This window comes from Ambystoma mexicanum, chromosome 7p, assembly GCF_040938575.1.
Source record: "Ambystoma mexicanum isolate Mex_15411 chromosome 7p, UKY_AmexF1_1, whole genome shotgun sequence".
In the NCBI taxonomy this organism is placed as follows: domain Eukaryota; kingdom Metazoa; phylum Chordata; class Amphibia; order Caudata; family Ambystomatidae; genus Ambystoma; species Ambystoma mexicanum.
The window spans coordinates 275,932,491-275,956,926 of NC_090939.1; positions in this window are offsets into that span (position 1 = coordinate 275,932,491).

The window sequence follows — 24,436 nt, forward strand, 5'->3', positions numbered from 1 at the left end:
CACATGCTATCATTTGCAGTTACATCTAAGTGTGGAGTAGGATACTATTTGCAATTCTATCTAAGTGTGGCATAGGCTACCATTTGCAATTCCATCTAAAGTGTGGCTCATGCTACCATTCACAGTTCTATCTAAGTGTGGCACATGCTACCTTAGTACAGTTCCATCTATGTGTGGCTCATGCTATCATTTGCAGTTACATCGAAGTGTGGCATAGGCGACCATTTACATTTCCATCCAAGTGTGGGTCTCACCACTATTCACAGTTCCATCCAAGTGCAGCACATGCCACCATTCACAATTCCATCTGAGTGTGGCATATGCTATCATTTACAGTTCAATCTAAGTGTGGCTCATGCTCCCGTTCACAATTTCATCTAAGTGTGGCACATGCTATCATTTGCAATTCCATCTAAGCGAGGGATATGTTACCATTCATAATTCTATATAAGTGTGGTACATGTTATCATACAATTCTGTCTAAGTGTGGCAGATGCTACCATTCACAATTCTATCTAAGTGTGGCACATGCTACCATTTACATTTCCATCTTAGTGTGGCACAGGCTATCATTTGCAATTCGATCTAATTATGGTATATGCTATCATTTGCAATTCCGTCTAAGTGAGGGATATGCTACCATTCATAATTCTATCTATCAAAGTGAGGCAAATGCAGCCATTTATAATTACATCTAAGTGTGTCTCATGCTATCATTTGCAATTACATCTATGTGTGGCATAGGCTACCATTTGCAATTTCATTTAAGTGTGGCTCATGCTACCATTCACAGTTCTATCTAAGTATGGCACATGCTATCATATTACAGTTCCATCTACATGTGGCTCATTCCACCATTCACAATTATATCTAAGTGAGGCACATGCTATCATTTGCAGTTACATCTAAGTGTGGAGTAGGCTACTATTTGCAATTCTATCTAAGTGTGGCATAGGCTACCATTTGCAATTCCATCTATGTGTGGCTCATGCTATCATTTGCAGTTACATCGAAGTGTGGCATAGGCGACCATTTGCGATTCCATCTTAAGTGTGGCTCATGCTACTATTCACAGTTCTATCTAAGTGTGGCACATGCTGCCATATTATAGTTCCATCTACGTGTGGCTCATGCTATCATTTGAAATTCGTTCTAAGTGTGGCACATGCTACCATTTACATTTCCATCTAAGTGTGGCTCATGCCACTATTCACAGTTCCATCTAAGTGTGGCACATGCCACCATTCACAATTGCATCTGAGTGCGGTACATGCTATCGTTTGTAATTCCATCTAAGTGTGGCACATGCTATAATTTACAGTTCAATCTAAGTGTGGCTCATGCTACTGTTCACAATGTCATCTAAGTGTGGCACATGTCATCATTTGCAATTCCATCTAAGCGAGGGATATGCTACCATTCATAATTCTATATAAGTGTGGCACATGTTACCATTTACAGTTCCATCTAAGTTTGGCTCATGCTGTCATTTGCAATTCCATCTAAGTGGGGCTCATGCTACCATTTGCAATTCCATATAAGTGTGGCACATGCCACCATTCACAATTGCATCTGAGTGCGGTACATGCTATCGTTTGTAATTCCATCTAAGTGTGGCACATGCTATAATTTACAGTTCAATCTAAGTGTGGCTCATGCTACTGTTCACAATGTCATCTAAGTGTGGCACATGTCATCATTTGCAATTCCATCTAATCGAGGGATATGCTACCATTCATAATTCTATATAAGTGTGGCACATGTTACCATTTACAGTTCCATCTAAGTTTGGCTCATGCTGTCATTTGCAATTCCATCTAAGTGGGGCTCATGCTACCATTTGCAATTCCATATAAGTGTGGCACATGCTACTATTTACATTTCCATCTATGTGTGGTATATGCTATCATTTGCAATTCCATCTAAGCAAGGGATATGCTGCCATTCATAATTCTATATAAGTGTGGTACATGTTATCATACAATTCCGTCTAAGTGTGGCACATGTTACCATTTACAGTTCCATCTAAGTGTGGCTCATGCTATCATTTGCAATTCCATCTAAGTGTGGTACATGCTACCATATTACAGTTCCATCTATGTGTGGCTCATGCCACCATTCACAATTCTATCTAAGTGTGGCAATGCTACCATTTACAGTTACATCTAAGTGTGGCATATGCTACCGTTTGCAATTATATCTAAGTGAAGCACATGCTATCATTTGCAGTTACATCTAAGTGTGGCATAGGCCATCAATTGCAATTACATCTGAGTGCGGTACATGCTATCATTTGTAATTCCATGTAAGTGTGGCACATGCTATAATGTACAATTCAATCAAAGTGTGGCTCATGCTACTGTTCACAATGTCATCTAAGTGTGGCACATGTCATCATTTGCAATTCCATCTAAGCGAGGGATATGCTACCATTCATAATTCTACATATGTGTGGCTCATGTTACCATTTACAGTTCCGTCTAAGTGTGGCACATCCTACCATTTACAGTTCCCTCTAAGTGTGGCTCATGCCACCATTCACAATTCTATCTAAGTGTGGCATATGCTATCGTTTGCAGTTATATCTAAGTGAGGCAAATGCTATCATTTGCAGTTACATCTAAGTGTGGCACAGGCTACCATTTGGAATTACATCTATGTGTGGCATAGGCTACCATTTGCAATTCTATCTAAAGTGTGGCTCATGCTACTATTCGCAGTTCTATCTAAGTGTGGCACATGCTACCATATTACAGTCCATCTACGTGTGGCTCATGCTATCATTTGCAATTCCGTCTAAGTGAGGGATATGCTACAATTCATAATTCTATCTGAGTTAGGCACATGCAACCATTTATAATTACATCTAAGTGTGGCACAATTGTTACACTCACCTGGTCTCTGAGGAGGCATTGGGGCATGGTTGTAGCCCTCCCAGGGGGGAGGTCGCTCAGGTCCGACTTCGTCCTCTGCGCTTATGTGGTGACTGGTGGTAATAGGTGATGCTGCTCGGGACTGCTCCTGCGTGGAAAATAGGGGGCATGAGTATGCCACCTTGTGCGTCTGATCCCCCTCCAAATCCCTTCTCCAAAACCGTGTTACCCGTGGGATGCGCTGTCTATGGAAAGCTCACCTGTTGATTAGTTTTGGCAAGCACTCCATCCTGCTGCTTCTGGCAGGGGAGCTTGTATGATCTGGACCGAGTTCCTTCACTGGTCCCTTGCATGTGGTAGTCCAGTGCTGCTGCGACTAAGCCACTATACTTCAGGTAAGTTTTCCTGTTTGCCTTTGTCTTTCCTCGTCTGTTGTTGTTGTATTGTAAAGTTCGTTGTCTTGTATTGCTATCCGTTCCACTTTTGATGTTTGCTCTTTTGCTTTCTTCCCTTGCAGGCGATGTTGCCGGCCCGGAAGACGCTGCAGAGCTCGAGGCGGCAGCCGGAGCGAATGAGGAACGAAGCTGCAGAAGTACATTAGCTGGTAAGTTGTTAACTAGGGGGCGTGCAGGGTTCAAATGTGGCGCGGCCCTAGGACGGATGTTCTAACCTTGTCTTTCTTCTTCACAGGGTCCGAGTTTGTGGATGCGGAGTGCAGTGCTGCGGCGTCGGGATCAAGATCACTGGATGTCAGGAGATGAGTCTGCAGATGAAACGATGAAGCACCGGTTTCCCGGAGGTGAGTATGCAGGAGTGTTAGGCAGAATCATATGCAGTGCCCTTAGGGACCACTGCACACAATTAAGACTACAAGTGGCAGTACAATTTCAACTTTGGTACAAGCCTGTACTACACAGAAAGAGTGGTAGCAATGGCTGAGCAGCCAGACTTATCTCAAAAGCAATTGAGCAGTAGTAGATATTACACAAAGGACTACAATTACTGTGACTCAAGCAAATACTGACTCAAGGTTTCTGGTTAAAAAATATAAGTACATTTATTTTTAAACCATCTGTTCACAAAACGCTTCACTTCTATTAAAACAAAGCACACTTCAAATATACTACACACAACCAATTCCCCTTGTGCAGAACGATTCAAGGTAAGTACCTTAGGATTTGACAGACCGGTGTTGTGAAACAAAGATGTTACCAGGGGTTCATACGCAATCACTTTTTGACAGTAATGACAGTTCGGTCTTACAAAAGATAAGCGTACCCGGGGAAGAAATGTAAGCAAAGTCAAACACACTTAGAACATGAATTAACACAAGAGAATTGGGGATAAAAATCATAGGCAATACTTTTGTCAAGGCAGATAGAATCAGAGGACACTTTCTAACAAGTAGATAAAAGTCAATAGGCCTGCGCCAGTGTCAAGTGGAACAGGGGTCCCATTGCCGAGGATCACACGATTAGAGAGTTCACGATTCGAGATTGCCAGGAGTACTTAGATACTGTCACAAAGGGAAGGAAAAGTTATAAAAGGGAAGGAAGAAAAGGACAAGCCTTTGGTGAGGAAGAAGGGCTCAGCCCAATACCTCGAAGTCGGACACAGTACCTTATTCGTTGAAGAAAGCTGGTGCCACAGCAGTTGTTCCTGGTAGTTGCTGCAGACTCCCGGTTCCTGGAGCTTCAGTCATGGGTACAAGAAGGAGGACGTCTGGAGCGATCTGCACTACCCAGGGATGAGGCCAGCAGCAGCGAAGCAGCAGTGAATAAAAGGTGTGCTCCTTTAAAACAGGAGAGGTTCTTCAGATGGCTATCCGGACCATTACAGCCGTCTGTAGCGATTTCGACCAAGAAGAGGATCCTCTGAATGTTGAAGGTGAGCTGGTTGATCCCAACAGGCTCAAGGGAAGAAGACTCCGGACTGAATCTTCTCTGCCATTGAAGGGTAGATAGCTCAGGACTGCAGCAGGGCTTCACCGGGACTTGGGAGTTGCAGCAGCCGTCTTCTTCTCCGCTTCTCTTTGGTTCTTGCAGTTCCAGTGGCGACTCTGACTTCCAGCCCAAGAGTCCTGCCTTTTATGCCAAAATCCCCTATTCACACAGCCTGGCTGTCAATCACTCAGCAGGGGGGTTGTCCAGCCCGGACAACCACCTCAGCCAATCGACACAAAGTGCGACATGGGTCTCCAAGGAGACCCTGTGCATGGGGTGACTAAACCCCTCCCTGACATCTAGCCCACTTAGACACCCAGACGCCAAAGGAGGGCTTCTTGACAGAAGGCCGCCAAAGGACGGCGAACAAAGAAGGCAAACTTGGTTTGGCGCAAAAAGTAAAACACAAGAAGGACTTAACAAAAAGAAATGGTGACTAAACCTGACCAGAGCCAAAATAAAAAGTATTTGTTCAAGCGGGTTTATGTTCAAGGCTAATACAATAGCCTAAAACAGTACCACGTTTATATACTATAATCAAGGTAGAATAGTTAGGATAGATACCACTGCCACCAGCCAAGTCTTAATGTTAAGAGAGCGAAACAAAGCTCCAAGAGGCACAGACAAAAAGGGGTAGGAGAGTTAACCCTTTCCAATACTCCATGTAAGATGGGGTGTACTGGGTCTGTAGTTTAAAGAGACTACATAAAGTTAATGGCATTTTTACATGTTTCTGGGGGACAGTAGTCAGCCCCAGAAAAATTGAGTCAGTGGGAAGTCTCAAAAGTCACCCCTGTGACACTGCACTGAAGGTGCTGTGTAACACACACAAAAAGTGGGGCTCATGGAGTGGTATGGCTCCAGAGCCCAAGATCACACAAAAAGTAGAAATACACACAGCAAAACACATGTAAGAGGAGGAAAAAAGCTCACACTCTTACCAGGTGGAAAAGAATTAACCCCTGAAATCCATCAAAGCTGCTGAGGGACTCACTAGGTGAGGGAAATTAGACATAAATGAGAATTCTCCCTAACAAGGAGAACGCTTGGTTTCAAAGGTAAGTAAACTAGTCCAAGTAGCGGTGAGCATCACGTTGCACGCAAGTGCACAGTAATGCGAAGCACCGGCCTTAAGGATGGAGCAGCTTATATAGCTGAGCTTCTGAAGCCATGCCCACCAGGTTCAGCCTGCCTGCCACACCCGATGAGTCAGCACATGAAGACCAGTCCTAGGGAGCCACACCCGATGAGTCAGCACATGAGGATGTTCTCTGGAATAAAGGCTTTCAGCTCCTGGAAAGTTCTTGTAAAATAAAAGTACTCCTGCACTGAAATAAAGTAAAAACACTCCTGCATTGAAATACAGTATTCCTGCTCACATCTCTACATGAGCCTGGCGCCAAAGGCACCAGGACTGAGTCCAGCCAGGGCCCCTGTGTTTATGGGTCCCAAAGGGACATAAGTGAGTCAAGTGACCCATTGCCCCATCACTAGATGGTGTGGTTTTTGTGTTCGGGGGCCTGTGGCCATGACAGCACGCCCCCTCAAGGCCCCTCTCATGGGTGGTTCCCCCCTGGCCCTGGTATAGTGGGTAATTGCGGTGGAACTGCCTGATTAATCATGGAGCGTGGACATGCTCACTGGGTTCCCATCTCTGATCTTGGGGTCCATAACTTTTCCAGTCTATAAGGTAGTATAACTTGGACCGGACCATCTTAGAATCTAGGATCCTTTTAACTTCATATTCTGGTTCTCCTTCAACTATTTCAGGATCCGGTGGAGTATCAATCCGCATACCTGGTCTCAATGGTTTTAGGAGGGAGACATGAAAATCCGGGTGGATCCACATGTGGGCCGGTAATACTAATTTCATTGCCGCAGGGTTTATCACTGTCTTGATAGTGTAGGGTCCCAGATATCTGGGACGGAACGCCCATGGTCCTTTCAGTGGAATCTTTTTGGATGCTAACCAAACTTTGTCTCCGTCTTGGTAGTTGAGAGCTTCCCTTCGGTGTCGATCCGCAAACTGCTTCTGTTTCTCTTTGGCTCTGGCAAGATGCTCTGCTGTTTCCTTAAAAACCTGGGTGATGGTTTTGTGTAAGGTCGTTACAGCAGGCATTTCTAATGATTTGAATGGGTCGAAAACGGATGTCCGTGGATGTTGACCATACACTATGTAGAATGGGCTTTGTCCCGTACTGGTGTGAATGGAGTTGTTATATGCGTATTCCGCTAACCAAAGTATGTCCTTCCAGGTATCCTCGGTTTGTTGCAGCATACACCTTATGTATTGCTCGAGGGTCTGGTTAGTCTGTTTGGTCTGGCCGTCGGTTTGGGGGTGATGGCTTGTAGATAACTGGAAGTCGATTTTGACAATTTTACAGCACCAGAATGCAGAGACAAACTGAGTTCCTCGGTCTGATATCAATATTGATGGGAACCCGTGTAGCCGGACGATCTGTTCCAAAAACACAGTAGCCAGAGTAGAAGCAGTTGGGAGACCTTTCAGGGGAATAAAGTGGGCCATTTTGGAAAACAGATCTACGACGACTAAAATGGTATTGTATCCGTTACAGGAGGTAATAAAATCCATTGATAGCGTATGCCAAGGTGCTGGGGGTACTTCTAAAGGACGTAGTAGACCTGCAGGACTTTGTTTTTGGGACTTGTGTTGTGCACAGGTGCCACAGGTTGCAATGAACTGGACAATGGGCCTCATTACGAGGAAAGCAGTAGAGGGTTAACGGCGCCGGTAGAGCTGTCAGCCCCGTTAACCCTCTACTGCCTCATTATGAGGTCTGCTCGCGGGTGCCGCTAAGGACGCCTGGTAAAACCAGGCGTCCTTAGCGGCACCCGCGAGCAGACCAGGATCCTAACAACGGGCCCATCATTAACGAGCCCGTTGTTAGCATCCTCCCCATTCCCATTGAGCCCTATGGGGGCTCAAATGGGAATGGGGATGTACCGGGCCGGGTTCCTTGAATGGGGAAATACCAGGCCCTCCAAGGTCAGAATGGCCCGGTATTTACCCATTCACAGAACTCGGTACCTGGTATGGGGTAGCCATGGTGCTAAAAGCGGCATGGCTACCTCCACACTTGTAATGAGGCCCAATGTCCTTTTGCCAAGTTGGCCACCAGTAATTTTTCTTTATTTTAGCTTAGGTTTTGGCTATTCCCGGATGCCTTTCTACTAATGAATCGTGATAGTTTGCGATTATATGATTCTGTAATTTCTTATCCGGGATGTACAATCGTCCTTGGTAGTATGGTAGGTTGTCCACGATTGTATACCGGTCTCCCTTCCCTAGCCATTCCTGTTGCGCTGGTGGACTCATCAAGTGTTGCAGGTCAGATTTTAAGTTGTCTAGAGTGGTGGTTTGCGGCAATCATGCCTTGGATTCGTCCTTCAGGGATGATGGCCACGGGGTCTGTTGTAGTGAATGCCTCTTCTCCCTCACTCATGCGAGACAGGGCGTCCGCTTTTCCATTGTGTACTCCGGGTCTATAGGTGATGACAAAGTCGTATTCTGCAAAGAAGAGAGCCCAGCGGAGTTGGCATGATGATTGCGCTTTAGCGGTCTTCAGATATTGTAGATTGCGATGATCCGTGACGATGGTGACGGTATGTCTAGCTCCAAGAATATAATGTCTACAGGCTTTGAATGCTGCCTTAATTGCTAGCAGTTCTTTATCAGTGATTGCATAATTCAATTCTGGGGCTGAAAACATGCGAGACCAGAATGCACCATGATGCAACTGACCTGTTTCGGGGTCTCGTTGTGACAGGACTGCTCCCATTGCTATGTTGGAAGCATTCGTTTGACCACGTATAGTAGTTCTGGTCGAGGATGCTGTAGAATTGGTGCTATGGTAAATGCTTGTTTTAGTTCCTGGAAGGCTTTTTCTGCCTCTGCGGACCAATTAAATTGTTTATTTTTCCGTAGTAAAGAGGGGATTGGGTGGACGATCTTGGAGAACCCAGGAATGAACCGCCGATGAAAGTTGGTGAACCCGAGTACACTCTGTACTCCCTTTATGGACATCGGTGAGGGTCAGTTAAGGATAGCGTCTACCTTGCGTGTGTCCATGTGTACGCCCCGTAATGTGAGAATAAAGCCGAGGAATTCTACCTCTGTCACATGAAAGAAGCATTTCTCCAATTTGGCATTTAGCCCGTGTTGCCGCAGTTTCTCCCAAACTGCCCAGACATAGTTGACGTGGTCCTCCTTGGTTGTCAAATAGATAAGAATGTCATCAATATAGACAAGAGCACAGACGTCCAACAGTTCGCAGAGCATGTCATTCATGAAAAATTGGAATGCCGCCGGAGCATTACATAGTCCAAAGGGCATAACCTGATATTCATAAAGGCCATATTTCATGCAAAAGGCCATCTTCCACTCGTCTCCTTTTTTGACTCTTACTAGATGGTAGGCCCCTCATAAGTCTAGTTTTGTATATATCTGAGCGTTTTTGACTTGATCCAAGAGGTCAGGGATAAGCAGTAACGGGTACCGGTGTTTTACCGTGATCTGGTTAAGTGCTCTGTAGTCAATGCACGTTCTCAGGTCTCCCTCCTTTTCAGGCACAAAAAAGAGGGGCGAGGATGCAGGGGACTTGGACGGACGAATGAAGCCATTTGTCAGATACTGATCAAGATAGGTTTTTAGATGCTGCTTTTCCTGTTCCGTTAGGGCGTAAATTCAGCTGCAGGGAACTTGAGGTCCAGTCATACGGTCTATAAGGAGGTAGGGTGTTTGCTTGCTCTTTTTGAAAGACATCTTGGTAATCCAGGTATTCAGGTGGTAGTGAACTGGTGAGGCCCAGTATGGTTTCTTTCTTCGATGAACCTGGGTTGGTAAGACCTTTTAATGAGAATCCCTTGCTATAACAGGTGTCAGCACAGTCTTGGGGAAAGGTCAGAACTCGTTTGCGCCAGTCAATCCTGGGATTGTGGGTCTCCAGCCAGGGCATTCCCAATATCATCTGAAACTGAGGAGCGCCAATGAGATCGAAGGTGATGTCCTCTTGGTGACCGTCTTGACACAGAAGCGTGACCTTCTTGGTGTAATGCGTCACTGGACCGGATAATAGCTGAGACCCATCAACTGCTGTGATGTTTTCCGAAACCTGCTTCTGTCGGAGAGGAAGGCCTATCCGGGTAGCCAGATCTTGGTCCATGTAATTTCCCACAGCCTCACTGTCAATGTATGCCTCCAAGGCATGTATTTTTGACGGTTGCTTGTGGTTTACCAGGAGCACAGGGATGACTATATGTGAGCTCTATATAGGGTCCTTTTCACCACTCAACAAGTGGACCTCTACGCTTGCCGGGCGTTGGAGTTTCCCGAGTCCTGTTTTTCTTCTTCACCCTTGTCAGTGTATCCAACTGCTTTCCTGGGTGGTTTCACCGGGCGTTCTCGGAGATAGTGACCTGCCTTATCACAGTACAAACAAAGCTGCTGCTGTCTCATTTTCTCTCTTTCTGCCTTAGTGAGTGGGCTCCGCAAGCTTCCGATTTGCATTGACTCAGACTGATCGTGTGATTTGGTTTGATTCCCACGTGGTCGCACGTAGACCGGCCGCCCCTTGGCCTTGGCCCGAACCATATTCCGATCCTGTAATCTGTGATCGAGCTGCACTGTCAGGTTGATGTATTCAGCACATCTTTCCGGGGAATTTACTACTTGGGCTAATACGTCCTTATGTTCACCTCGCAAGCCTCAGTAAAAGAGAGTAGTTCTTTTCTGTTCTGGACAGTTAGTTTGTGCTATCAGACCATTAAAGGAAGTGATATATGTTAGTAAGTCTTGATTACCCTGCCGTAGTGATAACAGTTAATTGTCCAGAGCCCGCCCTTGAGTATGCCGTGCAAATAGTTTCTCCATTTCACGCTGAAAACCTCTGAAGTCTCAAAGGATCATCCTGGTTTACCAAGGGTATTGACCAGTCCGCTGCACTACCTCCCAAATATGAGAGTACAAATGCCACTCTCGCTTGATCGTTGGGGCATGCCCCAGGTCTGCACAAGAAATGTAGGTGACATTGATTCATAAAGATGGCGTACTTATTCGGATCGCCTGTGAAGCGTTCTGGTGGGGCCAGGGGAACCCCCCCTGGAAGAACCACCTATACTGGCGTGAGCTGTGGGGGCACGGTAGGATGGGCATACCCTGGCAGTGGGACCTGGACTGCCTGTGCCTGGAGCATTTGCCTTGCTAGTTCATCTGTCCGATCCCAGTTCACAATCTAATCCCTCCTTAGGGCATTGGTTTCCTGTCTTGAGGCATGAACTTCAGCCCATAACTCTCCAAGTAATCGGGCCAACTGATCCATTTCAGAAGTTTCCATAATGCCTAGGCAGAGATTTGAAGAGGCTTTGTGTTCTGTTAGGCTCACCTGGTCTCTGCGGAGGCGTTGGGCATGGTTGCAGCCCTCCCGGGGGTGAGGTCGCTCAGGTCCGACTTCGACCTCTGCGCTTATGTGGTGACTGGTGGTAATAGGTGATGCTGCTCGGGACTGCTCCTGCGTGGAGAATAGGGGGCGTGAGTATGCCAGCTTGTGTGCCTGATCCCCTTCCAGACCCCTTCTCCCAAACCATGGTACCTGTGGGATGCGCTGTCGCTGGAAAGCTCACCTGTTGATTAGTTTTGGCGAGCACTCCGTCCTGCTGCTTCTGGCAGGGGCGCTTGTATGATCTGGACCGAATTCCTTCACTGGTCCCTTGCACGTGGTAGTCCAATCCTGCTGCGACCAAGCCACTTTACTTCAGGTAAGTGTTCCTGTTTGCCTTTGTCTTTCCTCGTCTGTTTTTGTTGTATTGTAAAGTTTGTTGTCTTGTATTGCTGTCCGTTCCACTTCTGATGTTTGCGATTTGATTTCTTCCCTTGCAGCTGATGTTTCCGGCCCGGCAGAAGCAGCGGAGCTCGAGGCAGCAGCCGGAGGGAATGAGGAACAAAGCTGCAGCGGTACAGTAGCTGGTAAATTGTTAACTAGGGGGCGTGCGGGTTTCAAATGTGGTGCGGCTCTAGGACGGATGTTCTAACCTTGTCTTTCTTCTTCTTCAGAGGGTCCGAGTTCATGGATGCGGAGTGCGGTGCTGTGGCGTCGGGATCAAGATCACTGGATGTCAGGAGATGGGTCTGCAGGTGAAGCGATGAAGCACCGGTTTCCTGGAGGTGCGTATGCGGGAGAACGCCTGGTTTCAAAGGCAAGTAAACTGGTCCAAGCGGCGGTGAGCGTCACATTGCACGCAAGTGCACAGTAACGCGAAGCACCGGCCTTGAGGATGGAGAAGGTTATATAGCTGAGCTTCTGAAGCCACACCCACCAGGTTCTGCCTGCCTGCCACACCCTGCCACACCCGATGAGTCAGCACATGAAGACCAGGCCTAGGGAGCCACACCCGATGAGTCAGCACATGAGGATGTTCTCTGGAATAAAGGCTTTCAGCTCCTGGAAAGTACTTGTAAAATAAAAGCACTCCTACACTGAAATAAAGTAAAAGCACTCCTGCACTGAAATAAAATGTTTCTGCTGACATCTCTATATGAGCCTGGTGCCAAAGGTGCCAGGACTGAGTCCAGCCAGGGCCCCTGTGTTTATGGGTCCCAAAGGGACGTAAGTGAGACAAGTGACCCATCACTAGATGGTGTGGTTTTTGTGTTCTGGGGCCTGTGGCCATGACAACAATGTACCATATGCAGTTCCATCTAAGTGTGGCACATGCTACCATTCATAATTCCATCCAAGTGTGGCACATGCCAACACTTGTGATCCTATCTAGATGCGACGCAGGCTAAAGTTCTGAGTTCTCTCTAGGTGTGTCGTTAGTCAACATTGGGAAGTATGTTAGTATGTAATGGAAGGCAACCTTTACAGTCCAGTCATGAATGGATTTAGGCTGGTGGTCACAAATCTCTCTAAGTATGCATGGTGTAAGTCTATAGCAGTCTACATTAAAGAGAGGAAAGGTAGAATGGCGGGGGCTTTCTGGAGTAGAGTAATGGCTCTACACCCCACCCATGCCACACTTACAGTTTTTGTTGGTGTCTGTTGCATGCTGGCTTCATTGGCTTCCCCTGTGGACACCTGCAGACACAATCTGGAGCTGCCTCTGTGGGAGCAGCCCTTTGCCTCGGGCCCTTCGCCGCTTGGCTGCACAGGCAGAGGGCTGCCCTGTCAGGTTCAGATTAGGATCAGTGACAGGCCAATCAGGGCAGGTGGGAGGCAAGAACTAGGGAACCTGTGAGAGGGATGGCGAGGGAGGGAGCGGGTCGGAGCGGGAGAGCTACGGGGCTGAGGCCTCGCTGGGGGCACAGTCAAATGCAGGAAAATGGTCCGGAAAGGGTCTCAGGCAGGCAACACTCACTGGATGTATTCACAAGGCAAGAAGCAGCCTATGTGCATCGCGGGTCGATAGACCCAGCAGAGGATGATGGAACAGCCAATCAGGGCAGGTGGGAACTAGGGAACCAGGAAGAGGGATGGCGAGGGAGGAGTGGGTCGGAGGGGGAGAGCTACGGGGCTGCGGCCTCGCTGGGGGCACAGTCAAATGCAGGAAAATGGCCCAGAAAGGGTCTCAGGCAGGCAACACTCACCGGATGGATTCACAAGGCAAGAAGCAGCCTCTGTTCATCGCGGGTCGATAACCCAGCAGAGGACAATGGAACAGCCAATCAGGGCAGGCGGTAGGCGGGAACTAGGGAACCAGGAAGAGGGATGGCGAGGGAGGGAGCGGGTCAGAGGGAGAGATCTACGGGGCTGCGGCCTCGCTGGAGGCACAGTCAAATGGGCCGGAAAGGGTCTCAGGCAGGCAACATTCACCGGATGGATTCACAAGGCAAGAAGCAGCATCTGTGCATCGCGTGTCGATAGACCCAGCAGAGGACGATGGATCAGCCAATCAAGGCAGGCGGGAGGTGGGAAATAGGGAACCAGGAAGAGGGATGGCGAGGGGGAGAGCTACGGGGCTGCGGGCTCGCTGGGGGCACATTCAAATGCAGGAAAATGGCCCGGAAAGGGTCTCAGGCAGGCAACACTCATCGGATGGATTCACAAGGCAAGAAGCAGCCTCTGTGCATCGCGGGTCGATGACATGGAATGAAATGGGCCTAGTTAAATTCTAATAAAATGGACAAGTGCGCAAGTGGAGAAAGACACTTACTTTTCACAAATGAACTGACATTTAAATGGAATGGCCTACTTGGAGTATTAAAAGGACATCAGGTTATCATGGTAAATAATGGCCTATGCGTGGACAATACTGAAGGGATACTCATGTCATTTCAACTGTTATATGAAAGAAATACATTACACATGGATAGATTTAAAAACTGCAGCAGTGCACATGGAAGGAAACAAATACATTTGAAACATTGGACAGTTGAAAGACAGAGAGGAGGAATGATACCTGACATTTAAGAAATGAAGTTGAAGGACAGATTGCATTAATCAGGAAGGAAGAGAGTTAACTTCATCATATAATATGACAGCATGGACAAAGAAGGGCCTATTTTGTTTGGTGTAGATTTGAATACTGCTTCCTTATGTAACTTTGACCTATCTGTGTGGATAGAGTGAACTTATTTCTGTGTATACATTATGTAAAGAAAGATTGTATTTATGAATAACAGCCCTAAATGTAATCCGAAATGCAACATGTTAAACATACAGTGCCAATGGGAAATGTTATTCCTTTAGGACATGCAGGTAACTTGCTGCTGTTATTTTTCTCCACTGAGCTGCTGGGTATCTGGAATTGTGACCCCGACCTTGGGGGCTGGGTTCACCAAGGCAACCCGCTTGTAAATTCAGTAAAAATACTTAAAAATATAAAGCCAGAGATCTAAACTGTGGGTGATGTAGATAAAGCCAACCAGCAGAAGTGACCTTGAAGTCAGGTTTCGCATAAAAAGTGCATTAGCTCTGAACAAAGTCCCTTTGAAAATATGAACTCAAGACCTTTGACTGGGCCCACCAAGGAAACAGGTCTGACTTAAATAGTAAGATATACAAAGAAGTAGATTGAAATTATGGGAGTTGCTGATAACATGGCCTGCAGAAGTGACTTTCGATTCGGGCCTTCCCATAAACTGTGCATTAAGCTCCAAGCAAGGCTTTGAAGCCAAGGAGGGAAAAGGTTGAGATAAACCCGGATAAACCAGATGGCTTGTCACACGTTTTCAGAGAAATTGAAGAAACTGTTTGTGTCTGATCTGAATGTGAAACTGGGGTCCATGTTATGCCCTGCCACTGATTAAACACTGAATCCATTTTTCCTGAATTAAAAGAGCACCCCGGGTTCAAATGAAAGGGGATGAAAAGCCAGTCAGGACAATGTAAAAACAACATTTTTGTGATGTATGTAATTTAAACTCTGATCAAAATTATGATTTTGCCATTTTCATACACCTGAGAAATGGGACAGTTGGCAAAGGGATAGATCATGAAAGTAAGGTTTGAATTGGAAATGGTCCCATTTTTAGCTATTTCCTTGCAGCAGCTAACCACGAAAAATGATAGTTCCACCCTGGAAGCGTGTGCCAAAATAAAACTACCATTGTCCGATGCGCCATAAAATATAGAATTAAAAAATATCTACATTCATGTGGTTATCTGAAAGAGAAAGGGAGTTGTCAACTTATGAGATTTTTCAGAACACAAAATGAAAAACTCCCTGTCATTTTGAAATGATGCATCTTTTCTCCTTCTCAGCCTACTTCATACACATCTCCCAACTTCTGGTCTTATCAACAGCCAATGGGCATCTTTGTGGGAGGTAAAGGGAGCGAGCTAGCCAATCCTGACCATGGGAATTAGGACCATGTTTGAGTGTCATCACTCCTATGAGTTTTAGTTTCTCAAGGCTTGGTTACGGAGGATGTCGGAGGTGGTGGCAACCATCTGTGGCCGTGCAGCTTGACACCCGAGTAGGTCCTTTCCTTTAGCCCTAGCTTCCCTGTTGGTGTGCGTACTGAACATTGTCTGGCATTGTCCAGCGGTCCAGCGGCCCCCATGGTTTCGAGCGGGGTGCGGCCCCGGCGTTTTGAGTCAGGGGCTATCCCTCACTTCGGAGATCACTGGGGATCTCCAGCTGCCTCGCTGCCTGTGTAGGGATGTTGGTATGTGATGCTAAAGCGTTCCACCGGGAGGCTTGGGAGCCCCTTATCCCCTAAACGGTTATGGCTGGTAAGATTGGGTGTTAGCATGAGGCTGTAAACTCCTGCGCTCCTGCGCAACCCTTTGCATTGAGTTTGTTATACTGGGTGGCTGCGATTGCGTTCATTCTTCATTTTTCAGTGTCAACATTGCCATTACAATGGCCGTTACGGCTGCAGTATTCCGTCTGGGGATACTGTTGCTATCCCAGTGTGTATGGTGCCCCCAGTCTCTTGACCCTCACACGTAGTTCAGGCTAGATATGTCGGCCATGAGTGAAAAGGGTGGCGTGACTGTCCCAATAGCTGGGAATTTGAATCCTGCGGATCTTCATGGCAGCACACAAGGAACTGGTGTGGTAGATGCTGTGGGCTTGGTGGAGTCAACCTCTCTTTCAGCGTCATCTGCTTCGTCTCAAGTAGAACAATTGCCCCTGCTTATGGCTAGCATTTCTAAAGAGCGTTTACTATGCACCAGTCCCTTTGATCTGGGTATTCTGGTGGATGCTCTGAGCGCTTGGGTGGTGGATCTACGTCAGTCTAAAGTAGGCATGGTACCTCATACAGACATGCTCCCTAGTCCATTCGCATTGTTGCTTCCAATTTAATTGGATGTTGCCTGTCAAGTTACCTTGCAAAAGGTGTCAACAGACTATGCCTCACAAACTGTACTTTCTTGTGTGGAGCCCACAGTGGCCAAGGGGCCAATTTTAGTTATTAATGAGGAAGCCAATCATGTCTTAAAGGGGAGACACAGGATACATCCTTACCCGCCTTGGTACCGGTGTCTGCTCTACAAGCAGCTAAACGTCCCTCAGTGGGGGTCGATGAACATAAGACGATTTGTTTGTGGAACTTGCAATCCCGAAAGTCACAATGGCCTAGAATTAATGATCAAATTAATGTGTGTTGCAAAACTATTTTTCCATTGTATTGTGAATGTTTTCTATTGGTTAAATTGAAATTAAATTTGTCGTAAGTTGTGACTGTTTCAGAATTGCGCTTGTGTTGTTTTAATATCTGAGTTATTGTTGTGATATTGGGTGTTGTCACAGTATTGTTGGTTGATATTGGCTGCTAGTTTTTCTTGTTAAACCTTAAATAAATAAATGAATATATATTCTTATTATACACCGGCCTGGTTCCTAGCCCATTGGATACACAGGGGGCCTCATTACGACTTTGGAGGTAGCCATGGTGCTATTGGCAGCATGGCTGCCTCCAAAACCGTGTCCGAGTTCCCTGAATGGGGAAATACCGGGCCATTCCGAGTATGGAGGGCCCGGTATTTCCCCATTCAGGGAACCCGGACCCAGACCTTCCCCATTCCCATTCGAGCCCCCATAGGGCTCAATGGGAATGGGGAGGGAGCTAACAACGGGCCCATTACAAAAGGGCCCGTTGTTAGCTCCCTGGTTCCCTCGCGGGACCCGCTATGGACATCTGGATAAACCAGACGTACACATCGCTTCCCGCGAGGGAACCTCGTAATAGTGCGGAATGTGTTTAACGGCGCCGGCACCATTACCGGCGCCATTAAACGCATTCCGCATAACTTGTAATGAGGCCCAGGGTCTTTGTTGGGGTGGGTGCGAGAGGAGGCCTCACCAAAGTGAATCTGAAAGAAATAGTGCTTTATTGTGCGCCACCTCGCTTGGGGGGGAAAGGAACTCCCCGAGTTGAGTGTGACCGCCTAATAAACTGCGACACTCAGAGCAATGCTGCTCTGATTGCACTTCCCTTGCCCTCTCCCTGGCACCCCTTCTCCCACCCCCCTGCACTTTGCGTTATCGCACTTGCACAATCTGAATGAAAAAAGGTCTAGTAAGATCGTTTGTTTTGTCCTCCCTCTGTCTACCCTCCCTTGTCTCACCTGGAAACACTTGTTTACAGGTGCATTATAATGACTTATCATATCATATACCTGCAGAAGCCACTGTCCATGAAAAATAAATCCACCAAGGTGAGTGTGGGTTTATTGGCATACAAGTTCCAGACACAAAGGTAGCGCACACATCTCCCCCTTCACATAAGGGGCACTTTTTAGGATCCAGCTCTTAAATAATGGTTGGAAGTCCTCTTGCCCAGGTCATTGTAGGAGAGGGGCCCTCGGCACTACTTCTGCATGTGAGCCTTGCAACTCTGCTTCGGCGCTCAAGTTGCAGGACCCCGATACACGTTCTTGGCTGCCACCTTGGAAATGGAGATGGTTGAGGGGCGTGTTATAGAGTTGTCAAGAACTAGATCGCTATTACAGGGTCGCCTCCCTGATGATTAAACTCAGCTGCATTGTAGAGCGGTGGAGGGTTCTCAGGTCCTACCTCCTATGTTTTCTGCCACCACCTCTGGTAGCACCAGCAGGTCCCGCTGCAGGTTTCAGGGCACAGGTGTCACATTTAGAGTTATGGCCTCAGATATCATGCCCACTGACCACCAGTGCATGAAGCTCCAAAACTCTGCCAGTTCACTCCTGGGGTGTTCACACAGCTGTGAATGTCAAATAAAGCTTGGGCGATCACCCCCACCAACCTCAGCTGATTTGAAATTATGGGTGCCCCAGGCACTCAGTAGTCACCTCTGCATGGCTCCCAGCTATGCCACACCACTCTAGTCTTATGGAGATTAACTTTATTCTGCTTGACAAATAAATAGACATAACAGTTTTTCTAATTGCTCGATTTTGCGCACATTTTGAAGAAATAAGTTCAAGTTCTTCACAAAAAATTTCTAAAACATAGACATTTTCTTTTGTGTTGGTTCTAAAACTGCCTTTTCATTTGTGATTTGCAAACATTATCTGGAAGCAAATTCAAAACTCACAAAAACATTCACAAAGCAATGCTTCTCAATTTAGATCCAATTTGATGAGTCTTAATGTGATTACATGCTCCTTTAAAACATTTTTTTGTGGAGAACAACACAACTGGGTAATCACCCCAAAAAATAAATACATAAACAAGGACGAAAATAGCGATTTTGTTTGTTGGTCGAATTTTTTGATTTGTTTGCCCCTTTTTAGACAATAAATAGATGGGGGTTTGGTTAGGGTATACAAAAAGGTGTGGGGGAGCAGGTTGGGTGGTGGGCAGCATGTCTCCCGAAAAGTGTTTAAAACCCGAAAAAATATTTTCGAAATTCGACCAAAAAAAGTGTTGTTTTGCTCCTCGTTTTTTTTGGGCATTTCAACGGAGAACCCAACACTGTATTTCACTTGTAACATTGTAGCCCCTTTTTTATGTGGGCGTTAGGGGCAGCATGAACATTTGCCATCTGTTTTCGCCTTGGGGCGGTGTCTTGGAATGCCGGGACCTGATCTTTCACTTTTCCCTCCTCTTTTCAGTGATATCACTGCCAGCAGTCACTTTCATTTAACAGCTAAGGTGGCTCCTGTGTGCCTTTCCTCCCAGCCCGGGAGAGCGCTGCACCTTATGATATCAGATCCTCTGGGCGGGTACATGCTAATTGACAGGTTAAGTGGCCTATGGTACTGCATTATTTTGAAGGGTGGTGCAGAAGGTAATGAGTTCTGTGAGAGACGATTTGTAGTAAGGGAGTCCCACCACAGTGTCCCTGTGCTGAGAGTGTTATAAACTAACCTACGGGAGCTCCCCATACACTTAGTTAAGGGAAGGGGAGCCCTGTGCAGGAAGTGGCTGGTATTTAAGGTCCCATTTGAATGCCTTATTGGGCACCAGGGGCCAGATAACAGAAACTCTGCACCAGTGCAAGTGCAAATTTGTACGATAGTAGAACAAGGGCAACGTTTGCCCTAATGCCAAAAACATTATGGCCATATTACAAAACCTTTGCACAATGACATGTGCAATTTTGCATGGTATTAGCACTAGGGGAAAATGTGCACTAGGGCAGAAAACTATTCTTTCAATGCATTTTTGCACCAGGGCAATGGTTGCCCGGGTGCAACAATGCATTGAAAGTATATGCTTTTTTTTTGTGCTAAAGGAATGTTTGCCCTCGTGCCGATACCATGCAAAATTGCACTTGTCTTGGTGCAAAGGTTTTCTAATACAACCCCAATGTTTTTGTACTAGGGCAAACTTTGCCTTAGTGTTAATACCGTGCAACTTTGCACTTGCCCTAGTGAAAAATGTTTGTAATCTGGATGCAGTAATGCATTTTCAAGAGGTGGAACATTTTAGTGTGAGAGTCAGGCTTTCTTCTGCCAAAGCTTTATGCCCTCATGGGCAGTATCTTTCAATGACCTATACAGGCCAACAGGCCAAAGCAGTTACCGTGAGGAAGGAAGAGCTGGAGTAGCGATAGTGAGTTAGGTTTTTCACAGCTGAGTTTACCAGAGACTACAGATTACAGAAACTTTGCACCAGTGCAAGTGCAAATTTGTACGATAGTAGAACGAGGGCAACGTTTGCCCTAATGCCAAAAACATTAGGGCTATATTACAAAACCTTTGCACAATGACATGTGCAATTTTGCATGGTATTGCACTAGGGCAAAATGTGCACTAGGGCAGAAAACTATTCTTTCAATGCATTTTTGCACTAGGGCAACGGTTGCCCGGGTGCAACAATGCATTGAAAGTATATGTTTTTTTTTGCACTAAAGAAATGTTTGCCCTCGTGCCGATACCATGCAAAATTGCACTTGTCTTGGTGCAAATGTTTTCTAATACAACCCAATGTTTTTGTGCTAGGGCAAACTTTGCCTTAGTGTTAATACCGTGCAACTTTGCACTTGCCCTAGTGAAAAATGTTTGTAATCTGGGTGCAGTAATGCATTTTCAAGAGGTGGAACATTTTTGTGTGAGAGTCAGGCTTTCTTCTGCCAAAGCTTTATGCCCTCATGGGCAGTATCTTTCAATGACCTATACAGGCCAACAGGCCAAAGCAGTTACCGTGAGGAAGGAAGAGCTGGAGTAGCGATAGTGAGTTAGGTTTTTCACAGCTGAGTTCACCAGAGGTTTTAGCAAACACTTGCAGTGCTCTGGGGCTGTCTAAATGCAGTGATGCTAAGTTTTACCAACATGCCAATTACAGCTTTAAGAGTATATACAGCTTGTGAGCCATACAAAGAGTCTGTTCTTAATGCAAGTTTTCGCCTTACACCCCTATGTGCAGTCTTGCATTATCTACTCCTGGATGCCCCACCGGTGCTCAGTACATCCAGGGCAAGAATCCAATAGAGGGGTAACTGTAGCAGGAGTGGCCCAGGGGATTGGAGGTGAGCCAGTGTGTACCTTGCTGCTATCTGCCATGTCTGGAACCAGAAGGCCCCACAGGTGTTCAGCGAACAGATGGTGTGATGTCCAGCACTTATGGAATATACCGCTAGTTGTACATTCTAAGTGCTATTTTCCCATCACAAGCAAAGCGCATAAAACATTTACTGTATGATACGGTTTGACGTGTGCCAGGTTAATAGAAATATAGTCTTATTCTGTGTTCTCCATTCCAACTCCCCACCCCACTCCCTCCTCCCTGCCTTTGTTAGAGCTCGAATGTGACAGCAATTTCGTGAACTTCTTTGCACCAATCCATAGGTTCAGCCATGCAGCCTGCCATGGTGGCGGTTGGGTTTGGTTATAGGTTATAGTATTGAATCAAAAGGGTCGAATGACAAAAGAGTCGAGTCAATTCGACCAAACAAAAGGATCAGCATTTTTATTTATTTATTTATTTATTTTGGGGGGGTCCCCCTAAAACTCCTGTTTTAGGTTTAAAAACACCTTTTTTAAGCTAAACTGGAGCAAAAAAAAAGATACATTTACATTTTTGTTTTGATCCTTTTGTTTTCGGTCGAATGCACTCTCACCTTTGCAATTAGATCCTTTTGTTTTCGAAACTTTAACTGGACACAGTTGGGTTTGACACCGTTTTTATCTTTGGCATATAAGAAATAACCCCTTTAATCAGTAATTGTGTGGCCAAAAAGAATTGCGGATATGGATTATGTATATGTAGTTGTTGCACCTTGATTACACTTTAACCTATGGCCCTCATGGCCAGTTTGTGCCCGTCTTCTCCTCCTAGACCTCCCAGCGGCATTCGACCTGTTTGATCACAACACCCTCACCAACCACCTCACGCAGGCTGCGCACTTCTCCAATCAAGCTGCAACATGGATCACCTCCTTCCTCGAAGGAAGAGCGATGAAAGTGTTCTCGAATAGTGCAAACGCAGAGCCTACTATCATTCACTCGGTTGTCCCACGGGGATCATGTACTGCACCTACCCTTTACAATCTTTTCATTAAGCCACTCTTTGACAAGTTGGATGCACTTGGGATCACATATACAAAATATGCGGACGATACGCAAGGGCTCCTTCCCCTTACAGGGCTGTATCACCAAGATGCTGCTACACTACAGCACATCTATTCCACAATCCAAGCCTGGATGGCCACTAACGGTCTCTGCCTTAATGGGGACAAGACCGAAATCCTCATTCTTGGTCAAAACTCCACACTCCCCAATCTTGACTCGCTCTACTCCAATTTCTGTATCGACAACTGTGTCATCCCAGTTTTATCCTCTGTCAAAACTCTAGGAGTCCACATTGACGCCACACTATCTATGGACAAGCAGGTCAGCGCTATCGTCTCTGCCTCCGCTCTTAGCACTAAACTTATCAATGCCATTAAACCATTCTTAACCAAGAATAACTGCCTTTCTATTGCCAGAGCTACTGTTGGAGCCAAATTCGATTACTGCAGCGTAAACCTAACTGGACCCCAAACCACACAAAACAGCGCACTCAGAGCAGCCCTTAATATACCTAAAAGAGACCACATCACGCAAGCCAGAAAGACTGCGCACTGGCTCCCAGTTAAAGATTGCATCACATTCAAAATTCTTACAACCACACACAAATGTATCAACCTCTCAGCTCCATCATACTTATCTGACACTGTATCCAGAACACACTCCACAAGGCCTACTGGACAGTGCTACACTAACCAACTCAGGGTACCACGCATCAAAAGAGCCAAAGCAGGTGGATTAAATTCCCCTATCTTGCACCTAAGCTATGGAATGCACTACCCAATGCTCTTAGATCCGAAAGGCCTCATTATGCCTTCCGCAAGAACCTGAAAACGGCCCTTTTAACTAACTTTCTACGCACAGTTATATATTTTCTTCCAATATTTCACATCATGTATTCCTAGCGTGCGTCGCTAACTGTTTTCTATGTAACTAAGCAATGATCATTTCCTGTATGTATCTAAGTCATGATCACCCTCTGTAACTAGCGCCACGATGCCCTTGGGCTGCTTGTGCGCTGAACAAATACGAATAAATAAATAAAAATAAATACATTTGTTAATGAAAGTTAACGAAAGTTATGGTTTTCATAAGGGCATTTGCTGTACGAGTTAATTATTTGAGTCCATGTGAACATACAAGCTGTAACATGAATTTTCCCGAGTCACCTGGTGCCTTGTTAAGGCTTAGCCGGTGGAGGCACTCAATTTTACTCTCTAGCAGTGATTTAAATGGATAGGTGCTTGCCAGCCCTAAGTACCTACATTTTTTATTTAAAAACCATAGTATCAGAACTTCTCAGGAGGAAGCAAATATTTTAATGGAGGACTCCCAGCACTTCTCAATAGTAATCAGGTGCTCTGGGATAGTGAGTACCTGCACTTTTGTATTGTGGGGTTTAAGGACAGCCCGAGCATGACAAAAGGAAAGGCCAGGTTAGGCCTCTTATTTGAAATACATTGTTATTATGGCAAGGCACATTGGTGAATGAAAAGCCTGCCTTAAAACTTCAATAGTGCTAAATGTGTCATATGCGAAACAAATGTAACAAATTGAAAACTCTATTTTCTTTATAATGCAACATGTGTATCCCTTATGAGTCCAAGAAAAACATGTATTTATTTTAGGTTTCTGGGCAGCTCTCCCAAATACCTTCCCCTGATTGATGGTCTGTTTGGCTCCTTATCTGGAAGGGATGATATCCTTGAGGCTCATGCATACTAGGTATTTACAATAGGTTTGTTCCACAGAGCCAGCCTGGGTGGGTGCAATGCTTAAAAATATAGACTATTACATCTGAAATTTGGCCAACTCACGATTACACGGACAAAATGGCAAATGTCAGCATGGCCTCATCGATTACACGGACAAAATGGCAAATGTCAGCATGGCCTCATGACGTCAGAGAACATCTGGTGACACAGATACAATCTCTGCAGTGTCCATTAGCCATAGGTTTGGGCTTATCAAGAGTGATTGATCATTTTACTGCAGGCTAAATCAACATTGCAGTGCACAGGCTTTGAACTATATGTTTTCCGGGAAATGGGACAAAGAATCAAAAAAACTAAACTGTAACATATATATTATGTGGCTATTGACTTATATTACAAAGTCATTTTATTCAATAATATTTAGACAGTGATACTAACAGCGTTTGGCCAGATGTCATTTTGAAATTGTTTTCAAGGCGATAGTGTTCATGTGACTGTCATTTAAT